This window comes from Erinaceus europaeus, chromosome 2 (assembly GCF_950295315.1).
Source record: "Erinaceus europaeus chromosome 2, mEriEur2.1, whole genome shotgun sequence".
NCBI lineage: Eukaryota > Metazoa > Chordata > Mammalia > Eulipotyphla > Erinaceidae > Erinaceus > Erinaceus europaeus.
Window position 1 is genome coordinate 111086013 of NC_080163.1, and position 12892 is coordinate 111098904.

Sequence of the window (12892 nt, forward strand, 5' to 3'; positions counted from 1 at the left end):
CCCAATGTTATTCTTTTTTTTTAATGTTATTCATTTTTTTAAAAAAATTATTTTTTCCCTTTTGTTGCCCTTGTTGTCTTTTTTATTGTTGTTGTGGTTATTATTGTTGTTACTGATGTCATCGTTGTTGGATAGGACAGAGAGAAATGGAGAGAGGAGGGGAAGACAGAGAGGGGGAGAGAAAGACAACTGCAGACCTGCTTCACCGCCTGTGAAGCGACTCCCCTGCAGGTGGGGAGCCATGGGCTCAATCCGGGATCCTTAGCCAGTCCTTGCGCTTTGTGCCACGTGTGCTTAACCTGCTGCGCTACTGCCCAGCTCCCTTGTTATTCATTTTTAAAGATGTTTTTAGAGATAGAAGCAGAGGGAGAAAATGAAAGAGATCACACTTCAATGCCATAGATGTCCAGGCTCACATGGCAAAGAAGCACACTATCCAAGTGAGCTATTTCACTGGTCCATGATTTATTAATGAGGAGAGAGAAGGAGAATCAGAGCATCACATTGGCACTTGTGATACCTGGGGTTGAACTTGGGACCTCATACTTGTGAGTCGAAGACTCTTTTGACTATGCCACCTACTGGACTGCTTTACCTCCTCACCCTTAAAATATTTATTTTAGGACTGGGGAGACAGCATAGTGGTTATGCAAAAGATTTTCATTCCTGGGTCTCTACAGTCCCAGGTTCAATTCCTAGCACCACCATAAGCTAGAAATGAGCAGTGCTCTGATCTCTCTCTCTGTATCTCTCCCATTAAAAATAAAATAATTTAGGGGGTCGGGCGGTGGCGCAGTGGGTTAAGCGCATGTGGCGCAAAGCACAGGGATCGGTGTAAGGAACCCGGTTCGAGCTCCCGGCTCCCCACTTGCAGGGGAGTCGCTTCACAGGCAGTGAAGCAGGTCTGCAGGTGTCTGTCTTTCTCTCCCCCTCTCTGTCTTCCCCTCCTCTCTCCATTTCTCTCTGTCCTATCCAACAACGAAAAACATCAACAATGGCAATAATAATGACCACAACGAGGCTACAACAACAAGAGCAACAAAAAGGGCAAAAAAATGGCCTCCAGGAGTGGTGGATTCATGGTGCAGGCACTGAGCCCAGCAATAACCCTGGAGGAAAATAAAATAAAATAAAATAATTTAAAATATAACAACGTTTATTTAATTTAATTTAAGGGAGAGAGGGAGGGAGGGGAGGGAAAAAGGAAGGGAGAGGGGCCAGGTGGTGGCATGCCTGATTAAGAATGCACATTACAGGAAGGGAGAAAGGGAGAGAGAGAAGATAGAGCATCACTCTGGTACATGTGACACTGGGGATGGAACCAGGAGCCTCAGGCATGCAAGTACTGTGCTCTAATAGCTTAGCTATGTCCTCAGCTGTGAGTATACGCTGGCATATGATTTAGAGAAGCAGTTAAACACAGTAAGGCCAATGGATCTGAAGATAACTGCCCTTGAAAAGATAGTATTACTCACATGCCAGGAGGGGGGATACACAGGGGAGCCCTGGGAGAGAGGACTGTGAGCTGGATGGTATCCTAGATACCTGGAGCCAAGCAGGCAAGGCAGAGTAGGCAGGCTCACGACTGGCTGGTGTGAGCAATCTCTGGAGGCTCAGGGGGCACAGGGACTGTCCCTAGCTGTCTGGTTCCTGGCCCTGGGGTGGTATGGATGGAGGCCTGGAGTGTGAGAGCCAGCAGAGGAGGTGGCTGGAGGTGTGGGCTCTGGATTGACCTGGTAGGCTTGTATGAAAAGACAGCTGGAGAGGAGGTTGTTTATCACCTCTAGGAATTGGCTAACTCTGGGAGCAGCAGTCCCTCCAGGACCAGCGGGGACCCATATGCCAAAGCTTCAGAAAGAGACCAACAAGGCTGAGAGACACAACCACCTTTGAGATTCCTGAGGCTAAAAAAAAATGGGCTGTGTACACGTAGGGGGCAATCAGTGAAAGGAGGGGAAATGAAAGGAAAGTGGGCAAGGAGGAAGGGAAGAAGGGAAGGCAGTGGGTGGGAATTGGGCAACCAGAGGGCTGCTGGCAGTGACTCCCCACCCACAAGCACCCAAGTGAACTTCCCACAGCAGCTCAGGTGAGGAGACTCCAGAAGAGCTCCCGGTTTCTTTATTTATATTCAAGGTTTATTTATTTACTTTACATGATTAAGAGGTTGTCAAGAGCCCTGTGCCTACACATGCAGGGTCAGGGATTGAACCCTGGGCTTCATGTACACCAGTCTTGTGCACTATTGCTGCACTACCTCCATGGTCCACAGAGCACCTGCATTCATATTCAGAAAGTAGAGACACTTTAGCAGTTTCAGATGTCCTAAAAACAAACACACAAAAAAACTGATTCATTTCATTTGAGGGAGAGCGAAGTGCTGGTGATTTAACTTAGAGCCTTACACCTGCAAGGGCCTTACATTTCCTGGACTGTTCTACTGTTCTTTGAACAAGATTTCATAGGAAAACCTACTTCTTAATTAACATACCCACTTAGACAGTCTGTCAAAATCAGTCTTTGAGTCACTTACCCTCCGTCCTTCCCACCCAGTAGACTGCACGCGCGCGCGCACACACACACACACACACACACACACACACACACACACACACACACACACAATTCTGCTACACTGGCAATGACATGACATGAGGTGGGCTCCAGAGACCCATTGCTGTAGGATAAACTAGTCTGGACTCATCATTAGACATGGTTACTATTATGTCCAGGGACTTTGTAGGTTGAGGATTTGGAGAATATATAGTGAGGAGGTCTGCTTCATGATATCTAGGGTCTTGGCTGAAAAGACATGAGTGACCAGAAGTAACCTGAATGCTCAGGAGCTAGAACAATCTGGAAGTTTCTTTGTTCATTCACATGCTAGGCCAGAGTTGGGATAACTTAAAGGATAGGTCAAGCCGCAATTGTTGTCTGGCGGGTCTGACCATGGCTCTCCATTTAGCTTTGGCTTCCTTTCCGCATGGTGGCCCTAAAGCCAATGGTCTCATGCATTGATTTCAGAAATGAGTGTTCCTGCAAATAAGGCAAAAAAAAAAAAACAGCTTTTATGAATTCAGCTCAGAAGGCACATGGTATCATCTCTGACAAGTACTTTATTGGTCACAGTAGTCACAAGTCTGGTTACAGTTATGGGATGGGGACATAGCTTTCCAATTCGCAACATGGGGGATGTTAAAGAATGGTGATCATGTTTTAAAAGCACTGTGAAATATGTACTTGTGTGCCTTTGGTGGTCGTGAGAATGCCAGAGGGTTAAAACAGATCATGTAGCTAAGTACCTCCTGACAACATTCCTTTCCAGTATAAGGCAAAGAAATATGCTACCTTCTCCTTCATGTCTTCCTCTCCCACATTTTGAAAAGTAATCTTATTCAATGCTATTTCTCCAAAATATTATTCAAAGTCCTTAAAAAAACAGAGATGAGGTAAATGCAACTCCGTTTTTAAGACAGAGAATGCTTAAACACAAGGTGTGTGTAGGGCCAATTTAGGACTGGGCACACATTTCAGAGTTGAAACTGAAAAAAGGAAAACCTTAGTGAGTTGTGGGTCTGCATTGGAAACTAGCATTTGTAGTTTTATAAAAGGAGGGGATTATGGGCAATAATTGTATAAGTGGGGAAAATGTGTTCTAAACTCTGTGTTCATTGGTTTCTAACCACAGAAATTCCCTCATCTGTGAGGATGGATATAGTCAAGAGAGTGTTTAGAGCAGTACAAATCATAGTCTTGTTTACTTATGTAAACATAGTTTTTACCAGCTTATTTAATAAGACTCCTGGAAGTCAAATGATAGCTAGTGAGAGACAGGACTGGTAAAAATGGCTCAGTCCCAGACTTTCTCAGGAAGATTCATTCATTGCTTAATTCTTTGCAAAATAATAAAGGGCTTGAATGAATTGAGGTTGGATCCAAACAGTATCACATGCCAGAAAACAAAGTACCACGTGGTCAAAGAAGAAATCTCAGGAGCGATTTTAAAATACTTTGAACCATACAAAAATAAAAGTGCAACTCATTATAAAAATAAAATTAAAAAAAAGTGTTGGGGTAGACAGCATAATGATTATGCTAAAAGACTCATACCTGAGGCTCCAGAATCCCAGGTTCAGTCCCCTGCATCACCACAAGCCAGAGCTGAGCAGTGCTATGGTGTCAAATTACATATATATATACTAAGATAAATGCTGTAGTAGCTCACCTTTGTGGAGATAGACAGCTTAATGATTCTGCACGAGACTTTAATGCCTGTGGCTCTGAAGTCCCAGGTTCAAGCCCCACACCACCATAAGCCAGAACTGAGTAGTGCTCTGTAATAAATAAATAAATAAACAAAAAAAATAGAGAATTCCAACTTATTAAGATTTGGAGGGGGGCTTATCAAATACATCGTTTGGGAAAAATGTTATATAGCAACGACCATATACTTAAAAAGGAAAAAGTTGACATAATCTAAGTTTTTAGTTTAAAGTAAAAGAGAAAGACTAAATGGTCTTGTGACTACAGTCTTGGATTTTCATGCATGAGGTCCCAAATGTGATGCCTGGCATTGCCTGTACCAGAATAATGCTCTGGTTCTCCTTTCCTCCCCATCCTCTGCCTTTGCTTCTCCCTACCCTTCCCCTTATTGCTGCCAAAAATAAGAAAAAGAAAAATAAATCCAGAGAGAAATGGAGAAAGGAGGCAGAGAGGGGGAGAGAAAGACACCTGCAGACCTGTTTCACCGCCTGTGAAGCGACGCCCTTGCAGGTGAGGAGCCGGAGGCTAGAACCGAGATCCTTACGCCAGTCCTTGACCTTTGCGCCACCTGCTGCGCTATCGCCCGACTCCCAGGTACAGGCTTTTATATATGGTTTTTACAATAATGTTCTCTCCTTCTACTCCAAATATGTTTCAAATATGTTTAGTGTTTTTACTATGAAAGAGAGTTAACTTTCATCAAATGATTTTTCTGCATCAATTGAGATTACCATGTAGTATTTCCCTATTTTATTCTGTTGTATTACACTGGCTATTTTTTTTTTTCCTATGGCGAACCATCCTTGCATTTTTAGAACAAATCTCACTTGGTCATGGTGTATCATTCTTTAAATATGATGTTGGTTTCATTGAGTTGTCAGAAAAGCCATGAGATACTTTTTTGCATAGAAAAACATAGAGAAATACATCGTGACTTCCCTGATAACTCAGTAGTTTACTAATATTGGTGGGGTGTTGCTTCTATATTGATAAAAAGACATTGGTAGTCTTCCTTGTGTCTTTCTTTGGTACTGGTGTTAGGATACAGTTAGCCATTGCAACACAGTAAAACTACAGAAAGCCCAAATCTGATTAATCAATTAACGGAAGTCTATTCCTACATGTAATTTATATAGCAATAAAAGTAAACTGTTGAAAAAAATGTAATAAAATGGTTGAATCTCAAAAGCATTCTGATGAGTTAAAATGACTTCACTTATGTGAAATCCTAAAAACAAAAAAAAAAACAAACAAACAAAGGAAAACATATTAGCAACTGGCAGGAAACCAAGGCCTGAGGAGAGGGGTCAACTGCAAAGGAATATGAGGAAACTTGTTGGCTGATAGGAATATTCTGTCACACTAGTTGTGATTATACAATTGTAACCACTTTTCAAAACTCGCCAAGTTATACACTATTGGTGAATTTAAGCACTAGTAAATTACACTTTACTCAATCTGATTTTAAAAATAAAACAGATGAACCAATGAAATATCTCACTTGGATAGTGTGCTACTTTGCTATGTGCACAACCCAGGTTCAAACCCAAGCTACCCCTACATTGAAGGAAGCTTCAGTGCTGTAGTCTCTTTCATTCTTTCTCTCTTACTCTGTCTCTATCTAAAAATAAAAATACAACAGTGTAATCTAGGCATAGATTCCTTTGTGCTACTGTTGTTCCTACCTCAACATAAAGAGAGAGGAATAAGAGGAAATCATCTTATGATGGATACATAGAGGAACTGCATGTTTCTGGTGAAACTTCTAAGGTTTCTTCTAGTTGTAAAATTCCAGAATTCATGAAGCAAATCTCAATACATACTTGATTCCAGCAAAAAAGATCTAAAGGTCATCATGCCTGACTTCCCTCTGAAGAGTACTCTAGCAGTAGTTCCTGAACCTGTGCATTCAAGTTTCCATAATTAAAGAGCTCTCTGGCAATGAATATCAAATAAGCATTCCTTGACTCCCCAAATCTCTTATTTATTTGTGCCATGGCTTTGTGCCTATAGAATTCCAACAGAAATTCTCCCCATCCTCTCCCTCTTTAATTTTAGATAAAGACAGAGAGGGAGAGGAAGAGAAGGAAGAAAAAGAGAAGGAGAGGGGGGTGGGGCAGAGAGGAAGCAAGGGAGGAGGGGAAAAGGGAGAGGCACCATAGCACCACTCTACTGCTCATAAAACTTACCCTGATGCTGTGTATGGTGATTCCATGTGGTGCCAGAGGCTCAAACTGGGGTTCTAGAACATGGTAAGTTGAGTGACCTATCTCCTAGTCCTCCATAATCTAAATTGACAACTTCCTACTTAATTAGGAGGCATAAAGCTGCAATTCTCCAAAGGAAGCCCAAGGCTTTAGGTTTCCCAACTTTCGTGATGCAATTGACTGTATGGGAGTCTTCTTGAGGACTGGGACCAGGTCTTTGTCATATTTCCAACTCCTAGCACTGGTCCTTAGTGACTAACTAGACACATCTGATGGAGCTCTATCACATCGTTTTGGCCATTTATCCCCTTGTTAACTATACTGTGACTGTTAGGAAGACACTGTATGGCTATGGGTATTCCAAAGTGGGCTAAATCACACACTGAGTAGAATAAATGTCACTATTAAAAACAAAATACCATAGTTTCCCTAACCTTCCCTGGATCAGAAATGAGTAGGAGCCAGGTGTGACAGCTATTCAGTTCCTCTGCCACTTCACTGAACTGGTTGGTGATTTAGTTCTGGTACCCATCAGCTGCTAATTTATTTCTCCTTCTCTAAAACAAGAAATGATGGATGCCACTGTCTCAGGAAGAACATTTGGAAGGGTCTTCTGATTCAGAAGACTCTCAAGTTTCTGTGTCACAGAAGCTAGACACAGCAGCTAGACACAGCAGCTCCCTGTTTCTGTACAGCCAGCATTGTGTGTTCATCTCTGATTAGCAGTGCCTTGCCCCATCACGGCAGGATTTTGTAATCCCTCCAGGCTAGATTGCAACAATTTGCTGGATTGGGCTGCCAAGAGTCCCAGGCGAGGACAGGATCCTGAAGCTTGTCACCTGAGATTTCTGAGTCAATGAGACCAGCTCCACCCTGCCCAGGGGCCTGTGCAATGGCAGCCTCCTCCAGTGGGGAGCCCTAAGCCTTCCTGGGACTCAGATGTCTTCAAGATGACCTGACCACACCCTCCAATGTTTCATCCTGGGCTGTCAACTCATGAGGGAATATAGTGCTTCACAGGGAGGTGGTGGCACAGGAGCAGGGCACTACTGTGGCCTTCCTATTCTCAGAGGACACCAGTTGCCTTCTTATGACCGGGCACAGGAGGGAACAGGATTGCTTATAGAGAGATGTTGTCATGAATTCTGCTGGGTGCTTCTCGGTGGGTTTGAAAATGAGGTCCTAAAAGGGGGTGGAGGAAGGGTTGCACAAGGGATAAAGAGTTGGATTCTCAAGCATAAGGTCTCAAGTTCAATTTCTGGCATTGTCTATGACAGACACTGGTTCTCCCTCCTCCTCTTCCTCTTTCTCACAGATATATTTTACACACACACACACACACACACACACACACACACACACACACACACACACACACACACACATACACACACACACACGGGTTGTCTGGGATATCAGGGGCAAGGTGTTAGTCATAAGAAGGCCCTAGGGCTAGTTGGAGAGGAATTCATAAACCCAGCTGGTAAAGTAGATGAAGTCTCATATGGACTGGTAATAATGTAGAGAATTTGAAGGCACCGTAAGTAGAGACAGGCCTCAGCAGGAAGCCCCTGATTGGGGACCATCATCTTAGGACACACCATGGACCTTCAGAGTGTAGTCCCTTGCTTCATTTATGAGTCATTTCACAACCACTCTGTGCAGGGCAGTGTAGGCTTCCTCCAGAGGCCCTAGGCTACAGTGGGGAAACTGATTCCTAGGCTCCAAAACCAGCCAGCTTGGAGGAGTACAGAAAGTGCCTTGAGAATTTAGGATAGGGAGCGATCACATCTGGGGCTGGAAGAGGAAGATCTGGAGCAGCTGCTGATGACACTGGAGGCAGCTGTGAGGAGGCCAGAAGGAGGTGGCACAGGAGAGCTCCTGACAAAGAGGGGAGCAAGAGAAACTGCTGGGGTGACCCCAGAGCGGAACCAAAAGGCACATAATTGCATTCTTTTTTTTTTTTTTGCCTCCAGGGTTATTGCTGGGGCTTGGTGCCTACACCAGTCCACTGTTCCTGGAGGCTATTTTTTCCCTTTTGTTGCCCTTGTTGTTTTATCATTGTTGTGATAACTATTATTGTTGTTAATGATGTTGTTATTAGATAGGACAGAGAGAAATGGAGAGAGGAGGGGAAGACAAAGAGGGGAGAGAAAAATAGACACCTGCAGATCTGCTTCACCGCTTGTGAAGCGACTCCCCTGCAGGTGGGGTGCCGGGTGCTCGAACCTTGATCCTTGCTCTGGTCTTTGCGTTTTGTTTGCATCATGTGTACTTAACCCGTTATGCTACCACCTGACCTCCACATAATTGCATTTTATTGCAAATGACTTTGGATGTCAAAGCTAGAGAGACAGAGAACAATGCTGTCACTGACTGTCATGTTCTCTCCCCCCCCCCCCCCCCCAGTCAACATGCGAGTAGTAAGACAAGAGGGATAGGGATATGGGCGTAAAGAGAGAAACAAGAGTTCGCATTTCTCACACTCAGGCAGAACACACTTTCTATCCACTCTATGAAGAAGGTGCTGATCATGTGGTGTATTTCTCAGTGTCAGAGATGTTCATCAAAACTTTCAGCACAAAGCCATACTAAAGGTTCAAGTCAAATAAACAGCTCACCAAGAATTTCTCCCATTTCTACCCAACATGACTAACACTGACATGAAACTAGGGGGATGGACTTTGTTAATGTGGGGGTCCTATGGTAGTCCACTGAGTACTCCTGGATATGACAACTGACTAAGCACATAAGCTAGTAGATCCTGAATGTGGATAGATCGTGCAATGGATTCTGTCACTCCATTGCCAAGAGGCCTGGGTTTAGTATGGTTGAGGCGCAGTAAAGTTCTTAGAACAAATCACTACACTCCAGAATCCATGTTCCTTTTTGGAGGATACCCAGTGTAAGAAATACAAAGAGAAAATCTAAGATTATCTTAAACTCTTAAGTAACATAAGTAATTACAAAATTCACTCAGTGCAATAATTCACTACATCTTTCCCTAAAGGTTCTGTTCAGTTCCACAAAAATCTCAGCCCAGTGAGAGGAGAGTTCAACATACATGTCTGTCTCAGTCCACCAATGCCCACCAGTCTTTGGGTAACCTTGTCCCAACAACCTCTCTACCTGCTGTGTCTCTCTCCTTTTCCCATGCAGGTCCTGGGCATGTTTAGTGCAGTCGGTACTCCTCACTAGAGAGAACATCTTTGTGCATGAAGCTTCGTCATCCTCTTTATTGGGACATACTAATTTGCTCGCTAATCACTGAGGACCATAAAAGCCCTCTTGGAGCACTCGACCTGACCTCTCCAGCTCCACACGCCCGCACAACAGGCTCCAAACTGCAGTGGCTGCAGAACCTTTGAGATAAACAGGGTGGTGGCAGCGGGGAGAAGTTCTTTCTCCAACCTAAACACCGAGATGACTTGCTGGTCCAGGGGCTGAGATCCCTGATATGGATTGTGCTGTGAGCATTTCTCTGGTGCTGTTTCTAAAAAAAACGTACAGGCCCTGGCTTGCTCCTGCAGAGTCGGATAACAGGTGAAGGCGGAGAGGCAGAGCATAGGTGGGAAAACAAATGCTCATTTAGGTTTCATCTCTCAGAAGCATGGCTCTTTCTACACATCAGAAGATACTGGCTCTAGACTGGCAAAAAGGTTTTTTTTTTTTTTTTCTTTTTTGCCTCCAGCATCGTTGTTGAGGCTTGGTGCCTGGAGAACATTATTCCCATTTTGTTGCCCTTGTTGTTGCTGGATAGGGCAGAAAGAAATTGAGGGGAAAAAAAGAGGGGGAGAGAAAAATAGACACCTGCAGACCTGTTTCACTGCTTGTCAAGTCTCCCCACCCCCCGCAAGTGGGGAACTGGGGTCTCAAACTGGGATCCTAACACCCGTGTCTTGTGTTTTGCACCATGTGTGCTTAACCCAGTGAGGTACATACCATCGGGCCCCAGGCAAATATTTTAAGAATATGGTGAGAAACTCAATTTCCCACCAAACTCCTAAGCACACAGAACAATAAATCTATTGAGAATTTTCACTGTGCAAAGGATGCACAAGTATCTTCCATGGAATTTAGGAACTTGTTAATGCAAACCTCTTTATAGTTTGCCAGTTGCTTTTCAATATATGCTCATTTAAAAGTAACCAGGACATGTGAAGCAAAGCTCCAGCAAAAGAAAATCTTGTCAGATGGGTACAGTCAGATAAGGCAAGCACAAGGGCTGAGAACAGGGTTCAGGGTGTTGAGCAGGGTCAGTAGGCACAGAGCTGCATCAGTGTAGTTGCTGAAATCCAGAGAGGTTCTTTTTTTTTTTTTTTAACGAAAAAAAGATTTATTATTCAGTGGAGATAGAAACTGAGAAGGGGGAAAATAGGATAGAAAGGGGGAGACAGAGAGACACCTGCAGCCCTGCTTCACCACTTGTGAAGCTTTCCCCCTGCAAATGGGGACCAGGGGCTTGTACTGTAATGTGGGTGCTTAACCAAGCGTGCCACCACCTGGCCCACAAGAGGTCCTTTTCTACAAGTTTGATAGGTGATAATAATGGTGATTCATTAGTCGAGGACAAAATGAGTTGATCTAAAGTGCTTGGAATCAGGCCAGGCACTTAACTCCCACTGTTATAGTTAATATGTATTATGATCCACAGAAAAGGAAAGATAACCACAAGACAATGCCTATTAGAGCCCTCTTCACTGGAAAGATCAATTCCTGGGAATCTATTTTCCCTTTAAAAACTGAAGAAATCCAAGGAAACTGATGAACTACACAAAACAATACACAAAATTAAAGTACTACTTTCAAGTAGAACAATTCAAGGTAAAAATAGCACTAATATGTGAACAGTTTAAAAAATATCACACTTGTGTAATATAATTCTCAAGAGCACTTCCACTTAGATTCAGGAAGGAAAAATGGCCTGAAAGAGACATTTGGGGGAACATGAGAGCTGAGGATTTGTGAAGCAAATGAAGATTTTAAAGATTCCATTTTCTTCTAAGCAAGTGACCCCACTGTCAGTCCTTTAGAGACTGTGCCTTTCTTTCCTTAGGCTACTCACTGTTTAGTTACAGTAGTCCTTTCTGAACTATTACAGGAGTTCTAGATGAAGTCCATTAAGATGACTCTATGAGAGATGCAGTAAGACAATTTTGGATTTCCTTATTCTAAGAACATCCAACTTCCTTGGAGGACTCCCCTTCATCTCTTCCCAGCCTGAATCAACCCACCTGACCCAGTTACATCTAACTAATTTCCTTGTCCAGCATCTTCCTGTAGCCATTCTTATTGCAAAGGAGTTCAAATTAAGAAGAAGGTGGAAAAAAAAATTGAAAATATGTCTATTTCTAAAAAGAGTTCCTTCTACTTTCTATACATTCCCTCACCTCCTTCTGGGATTCTAGTTGTATATACAAGTAGAGATAACTTGGATATATGTCCTGTGACAGAAACTGACTTTGAAATCACAGATGCTTCACCAGACTGGACCCTGGCCTGGGACTGAAGTCTGGGGTCATGAGAAAACTCAGAAACTGGAGTCGGGTGGTAGCACAGAGGGTTAAGTGCAGCTGGCACAAAGCTCAAGGACCAGTATAAGGATCCCGGTTCGAGCCCCCGGATCCCCGCCTGCAGGGGAGTCACCTCACAAGCGGTGAAGGAGGTCTGCAGGTGTCTTTCTCTCCCACCTCTGTCTTCCCCTCCTCTCTCCATTTCTGTCTTATCTAACAACGACAACAATAATAATTACAACAACAATAAAACAAGGGCAACAAAAGGGAATAAATATTTTTAAAAATTTTACAAAAACAAAAAACTCAGTAACTAGACCCCAAGCTCTAAACTTTCTCTGGTGTGTGCTTTTTATGCCAATTAACACTATTCATTATTATTATTATTTTTGTCATTAGGGTTGTAGCTGGAGCTTGATGTTTGCATGACAAATCCACTGCTCTCGGAGGCCATTTTTTTCTTTTTTTAATTTTTATTTGATAGGACAGAAAAAATAGGTAAGGAGAGAGAAGGATAAAGGTAGAGATACCTGCAGTGCAGCTTTACCACTTGTGAAGCTTCCCCCTGCAGGAGGGCACCAGGGGCTGACACCTTGGTTCTTGCACATAGTAATATGTGTGCTCAACTGGATGGACCACTACCCAGCCTCCAGAATTCTTAAAGAGTCTAAACATTGGAGAGAGGCAAAATAATTATTTTAATCTTTATAATTACCTCTTAAGAGAACTGAATATTCTGGATATATATTTATTTTCTCTCGTTTTTAAGTCTTGATGGTTGTGTTCATATGTTCATACCTGACACTAGAGATAAAATCCAGGGCAAAAGGTCAGGGCCTTTGTTTGTGCCCCAGTTCCTGTTAGCTAGCAGAATCTATACATCTAGCAGCCTCATCTGACATGGCCCTGCAG

At 43.2% G+C, this 12892-nt stretch overlaps 1 long non-coding RNA gene across 1 annotated transcript; it reads right to left on the reverse strand.

Moving 5' to 3' along the window:
- Positions 1 to 2082: 2082 nt before the first annotated feature.
- Positions 2083 to 6872, reverse strand: LOC132536723 (uncharacterized). The gene is made up of 3 exons (XR_009548213.1): positions 6450 to 6872; positions 4223 to 4331; positions 2083 to 2322 (listed from the first exon to the last, which is right to left on the reverse strand). It is a non-coding gene; the product is annotated as an uncharacterized LOC132536723 (long non-coding RNA).
- Positions 6873 to 12892: the final 6020 nt, after the last annotated feature.